This window comes from Erpetoichthys calabaricus, chromosome 16 (genome assembly GCF_900747795.2).
Source record: "Erpetoichthys calabaricus chromosome 16, fErpCal1.3, whole genome shotgun sequence".
Classification (NCBI taxonomy): domain Eukaryota; kingdom Metazoa; phylum Chordata; class Cladistia; order Polypteriformes; family Polypteridae; genus Erpetoichthys; species Erpetoichthys calabaricus.
The window spans coordinates 99,858,826-99,865,356 of NC_041409.2; the positions used below are offsets into that span (position 1 = coordinate 99,858,826).

The 6,531-nt window shown below is 42.8% G+C and overlaps 1 protein-coding gene across 1 annotated transcript in view; it reads right to left on the bottom strand.

The window, feature by feature from the left end:
* nubpl (nucleotide binding protein-like) overlaps positions 1–6,531 on the bottom strand; it is a 59,096-nt gene that overhangs the window by 23,806 nt on the left and 28,759 nt on the right. The window lies entirely within an intron of this gene.

Sequence of the window (6,531 nt, forward strand, 5' to 3'; positions counted from 1 at the left end):
AGTTAATTGACGGAAACAACAACAGAAGACGACAGCCACCCAACAGTAAGATAACAAATACAGAAGACTGAAGAACAATGAAAAATGGTGACGAAACAGGATAATAGGACAAACCCCACAACAGAACTGCACTGAGCCATCATGGAGGAGTTATGGATCCGTGAAGAAGAATGTTCCAGATTGGCTGGGTTAAAAGAAGGATGACTTCCTGTGACCCTGAAGCTCTGGTACCCCTCTGATTGAACATCTTACTTGCATTTTAAAATTAGTAATATCCTCAAACTAAACAGGGAAAAACAGAAATTTTATGCGTTGGCAGAAATGAAAACATGAGGGTCTTAGAAGTAAATTGGATCACTTAGTGTTACAAGTCAAGACGCAAGTTAAAAATTTAGCCTTTATTATGGACTCCAACCTTAAAAGCAAATTGCACATTACAAACACAGGGCGAGTCAAAATTACGTTAACACTAATGGTACTGCTATGGATATACTTATATACAATTTTTGAGGACAATTTATGTGCCACATATGGTCCATGTGTTGATCATGACGGCAGACAGATTGAGACATTCCTGTAAATCATCTTGCACATAAGAAGTGTGTTTTGTGAATAAATTTTGACTCACCCGGTATTATTAGAATGAAAAAATCACTGCAAAAGTTAGACCTCTATTAACATCTCAAGATACTGAAAAATAAATGTACACTTTTGTTTTTAGCGGACTAGATTATTGTATCGCACTCCTAATGGAACTACCTAAGAATGAAATCCATTGGCTAAAGTCGGCTTGGAATGCAACAGCAAGAAGTTTAATGTGTAAAAGAAAATCTGAGTACATCTCGCCAGTCATGGCGTCATTACATTGGTTACCAGTATGCTTTAGAACAGATTCTAAAATATCAGAACTTGCACATGTGCTTTAAACGTCTAAACGAAAGAGGCGGACGGCATCACAGGTGCGCTTTAGCGTTCCCATGGAGCTCTGCTGAATCCACTTGTTTGTGCTTGCAAATCGATTCCCACGATTCACTAAAAAGAGTCGCTCAAAAAGAACAAATCACTCGCAAATCACCTGTCACTACACCTGACCATAGCATCAAACTTATTGTGACAATCATTAGAAAAATAGAATCCGTAACTCCATTAGTGTACTAGTTATTCTGTGTTACGTAAGTACATATTGATTAATTCTTATTTATTAATTCTGGTATTTTATTACGGGCAGCATGGTGGCACAATGCTATTGCGGCGGCCTTGCATTAAAGAGACCAGGATTCGCATCCTGGGTCCTCCATGCGTGGAGTTCACCTGTTCTCTCCGTGCTTATGTGGGTTTCCTCCACGTGCCATCACCCACCCACCAATCCAAAAATAGGCAGGTAACGGGTACTGGCCCAAGGGTGTGTATGGTGTGTGTGTCCACCCTGCGATGGCATTGCTCCCTGTGTTGGCTGTGATAGGCACACCCCACGACCCTTTTTAGGCCTAAGCAAGTTAGAAACTGACTGGTATTTCTTTTAGTTATATATTTTTCTTTTTAACACTTCGAGGTACATGTTATATGAAAATTTGATGTAGGAATTAAATGTTATTCAAACAGAATATGGTAAAGAATTAATGAATGCATGTACATTGTAGCAGAGGGCTGGGATGCTTCCCTAGCTGGGAATGCCTGGAGAGTGGAAGGACCGGGAGAGAAGCGATATCTTCCCCGGGACACAAGAGGGCAGCCGCCCTGGATGGCATTAGGACCGCGGGAGCAGAGCTTGGCAGCTCAACCCTATGGGTGCCCGTGGCCACCACCAGTGGGCGTCTGGACAATCCCAGAATACCAAGAAGTGCTGCCAGAAGATCGTCAAGGGAGCACCTGCAGCACATCGGGGTCTGACATAAAAGGAGCCACCTCACTCCTTTGGGGGAGCCAGAGTCGGGAGGCAGAGGACAGAACTTGTGAGTGGAGGAGTGAGGGCAGCAGAGAAGAAGACAGACAAAGAGAAAAGGAAAAAGAGGGAAAAGGACTGAGCTGTGATTATTGGCGATTGTGGACGGTGCTGTGTAGAGGCAAAAGAGAAATAAACGTGTGCTTTGGGACTTGTGAGTCTGCGTCTCTGTTTGTGTCCGGGCTGATCCTCCACAACGTATATGTGGTACATATCAATGTAAGGAAGGTCACACATTGGACACAGCAGATACTTCCAATCTTTTTTAATTTAGGATATGAAAAACACCAAAGGATGAGACGTATTGTGGCTCTGAATTGATGAGTCACCTCAGGCCTTTCAGCAGGCATAGCTGTGACTCAGGGCAAGAATCTTCTACCACAGCATGGCATCTGCTCTGAGTGGTTGCCGAGTTAACATCAAGTTTATTTTGAGGCCAAGAGATGTATTAAGCAATTACACATTTGGCCCATACTGACCATAGCAGCCCTGGGGTCAAACACACACAATCCCTGCCTTGTATCACAAAATAGGGACTAGGATAAACCTCATGCTGAAACACGAGTCAGCAGCACTCCGAGAAAACTAAAACTCACCCAACAGTTCCGGCTTTGTGTTTTTGCTATGAAAGGCAGTCAGCAGATTTGAGACGTTGGCATTTAGAGAACAATTCAGCATATGCTCATTTAGACTCTGGGGATGCTTTTTATGAAGGCACAATACACAAAATGACAGCACCATAGACACATTTCTCATTGACATCTCCGTCAGATCCCGTAGACGACAGCACACACCCCAAACCCCCCCGCCCCGACGAGGACTTTTGAGGTTTTTCTCTGTGGTCTTAGTGCCCCCTTGTGGTCAAATCATTCCAAAAGCTCAATCTGTGACAAATTCTGCATAGAACATACCAGATACAATCAACCCTCATTACCCGAAAACAGTTCAGGAAATGAAAAGTGGGATAATGAAATGCTATTATTTAAACCTCTTTATTTAAAATGGCAAGACTAATAAAGAACTCCCTGCCTGCTTGAACCCCCCCCCCCCCCCCCCAATCCATTTCCTTAAATAGCACTAAAACACATTTAAACACACACAGCACCTTCACAAAGTATTCGGGCCCCTTCACCTTTTCACATTTTGTTATGCTGTAGCCACAGACATTTCAATTCTTTTTTTCCCCCTCAAAAACCCAAAATGAAAGCAAAAAGAGGATTTTAGGAATTTTTGCAAACTTCATAAAAAATAATAATCATGGCATTGTTTTTGAAAGACTTTATAACATTTTTTTCAAACTGCCTGAGACTTCTCCCCTGTACTACTTACATACAGTGCTGTGTAAAAGTCTGGGCCCCCTCTAAGGTTGGGTGATAATCAGAGAAGATCACAGCAATGTGCCATTTTTAAACTACAGAAATGTAGACATAGGGATGTTTATCAGACCAAAATTCTCAGTGTAGCATTACTGAGTTGTATGAAATAAAATGTAAAAAAAAAAAAGGGATGTGCAAAAGTTTGGGCCCCCTTTAATTGCATTCATTTGAAGACCTGTAATGCAGCACAGAGCTGCTCTGATTAGCTCATTAGACCTTAAACTACAAAGACAGATGCCACCAATCATGGAAACACACTGTAGGTAACTGCTAGTTGTGCTTGTCCTTGGCTCTCTCTTAGAGAGTGGCAACATGGGAACCTCTAAAGAACTCTCTACTGACCTAAAAACTAAGATAATTCATCATTATGAATTAGGAGAAGGGTACAAGATATAACCACAAAGGTTTGGACCGTCTGTCTCCACAGTCAGAAATGTACTTAGGAAATGGAAGGCCACAGGAACAGTCCTTGTGAAGGAAAGATGTGGTAGGCCAAGAAAAATATCTGAAAGGCACAGCCGATGGCCAGTTAGACAAACCACAGACCACCACCTTCAGAGAGCTACAAGAACATCAGGCTGCTGATGGTGTCATTGTACGTCGTTCAGCGCACTTTGCACAAGGTGATGTGCAAAAAGCATTTTCTGAGTCCTCACCACAAGAAGAGTCACATGAGGTATGCAAAAGCACATCTGGACATGCAGGAAACATTTTGGAAAAAAATACTATGGACAGATGAGACTAAGGTGGAGTTATCTGGTCACAACCAGAGGCGCTATGCACAGCAAAAAGAAACACACAGCATTCCAGGAGAAGAACTTGCTGCCTCCTGTAAAATGTGGTGGAGGGTCCATCATGTTATGGGGCTCTGAGGCTAACACAGTTACTGGAAAACTTGTTAAAGTTGAGGGCCGTATGAGTTCCTCCCAGTATCGGCAGATTCTTGACGAATCCTGAGAATGTTCAAGAGTCAGTCACAGGATGTTTTGCTCCAGAATGTCTTGATGGTCTTCAGATTTCACTTTTTCCTTCACAGGCTCAAGGCACATCATGCCAGATGCAGAAAAGCAGCCCCAAAATATAAGCAAGTCTCCTCCATGTTTCACAGTAGCTATAATGTTGTTTTCCTTAAAAAAGGTTCATTTTCTCGTCTGTGGACATTGAGCTGATGGGACCTGCCAAAAGGCTCCAGTATTGTCTCATCTGTCTAAAGGAGTTTCTCCCAGAAGCATGGTGTCTTGTCAACATGCATTTCAGCAAATTCCAGTCTGGCTTTTTTAAGTGGAGCTCTGCTGGTCTTCCGCTGAGCCCACCATCACTCAAAAAGTGATAAGATGGTGTGTTTAGACACGGATGGACCCTGACCAGGGAGTTCGGCTTGGATCTCTTTGGAAGTCGTCCTTGGCTTTTTGTCTACTATTCTCACTATCCTTTCTGCCCATTCCGGGGTCGATTTTCCTTTTTGTTGTCACGGCCAGGGAGGTTGGCTACAGTCCAGTGGGCCTTAAACTTCTTCATAATATTTGCAAGTGTTGTCACAGGAACATCACGCTGCTTGCAGATGGTCTTCTAGCCTTTGCCTCTAACATGCTTATCTGTCATTGTCTTTATGATCTCCTCAGACAAATCTCTGCTTTGCTTTCTGTCGTTCATTCAGTGTGAGAGACACGATGACACCAAACAGCAGAGTGACGTCTTTTCTCCATTTAAATCAATTGAATGACTGACTGCACGATTGGAGATGTGACACGAATTCAGGAAAACAGCAAATCACTCAAAACCACTTATTTAGGGTCTTAACTAGGGGTCCCAACAATTGTACCCAGGCCATGTTAGAAGATCTTTGTAGAATAAGCCACACTTGATTTCTTGTCACAATTGCTTTGCTTTGCTAGCTGACATGTGCAGGTACACAGGTGACAATGGCTTTTCATTTAATCAGTTTTCAGGAGGCAGATGGCACTTTTTAAATGAGCTGTAAGGGGACGAACAAACTTGTCCACACACACACACACTGTGGATTCATAAAGCATTCAAACTTCTTCACTTTCAGCACACTTTCTTGTGTTGTAAATTGAATTTTAAATGGATACATTTGCGAGTTTTGACTAAAAAGCAAGCCATGCAGTCAGTACTCTGTGATTAAACTGTAGTGAGGCACTGCTCATGATCACTACAGAGAAGAATGATGATGGCAGCCATCATGCTACGGGGTGGGCTTCTCAGCAGAAGGCATGTGGAGACTGGACAGAACTGAGGGAAGGAAGAATACAGCCAAACACAGAAAGAGAGGTCTTTGAGGAAAACCTGCTTCAGAGTGCACACCACCTCAGACCTTTTAGTATGACAATGACCGGAAGCAAACAACACTCAGGTGGAGTGGTGGCTCTGAGGCTAAGGATCTGCGCTGGTATCCAGATGGTAGCTTGTTCAAATCCCCATCACTGCCAAAAGAGATCCTGTTCTGCTTGGCCTTTCAGCAAGACCCTTAACCTACAATTGCTACAGGGGCGCTGTACAAAGCACTCTGACCCCAAGGGGTATGCGAAAATGAACAAATTTCTAATACAAGATTCCTAATAAGGCAAAATAAAGAACAAAGAAAAAAAAAAAGTCAAGACAAGGCCAGGGTGGCCTTGAGACAAATCTCTGAGTGTCCTCAAGTGGCCCAGCCAAAGCAGAGACTTAAACCCAACAGACCACGTGTAGTGACCTTGGGCCTCATTTACTGTATATACTCATGTATAAGTCAGGTCTTGAAACCCGAAAAATCAATCATAAAAATCAGACCCTGACTTATGCGCCTGCTCGAAAATACGACACTTAACTTTTTTTTTTTTTATATATATAACATAACATCTTCTGGCCTCCTCCAGTCTCGGTTCAGTTTCTCAGATGCATCGAATTTTGTTGCAGCAGCGCAGTTACCAATTTCTTTTGCTACTTCGATGATGTTTAATTTAAAACCAGCTTCATATTTTCTTCTGATCAAACGCTCCATCGTAGATAAGGGATGCTCTTATAATAAAGATGTATGAGGGTGTGAGATACAAAAAAACACAAATCAGTGCAAATGTCGCTTCAGAGTATTTTGGGTATCACCGTGTGGTCACGTAGGCGCAAAAGGCCGTGTGCTCCGTGGTTCCCCTCTCAGGTGGGTCTTAGCGTATCATAATCTCTTGGACTAATAGCGTGGGTTTTCTGCATTCGACT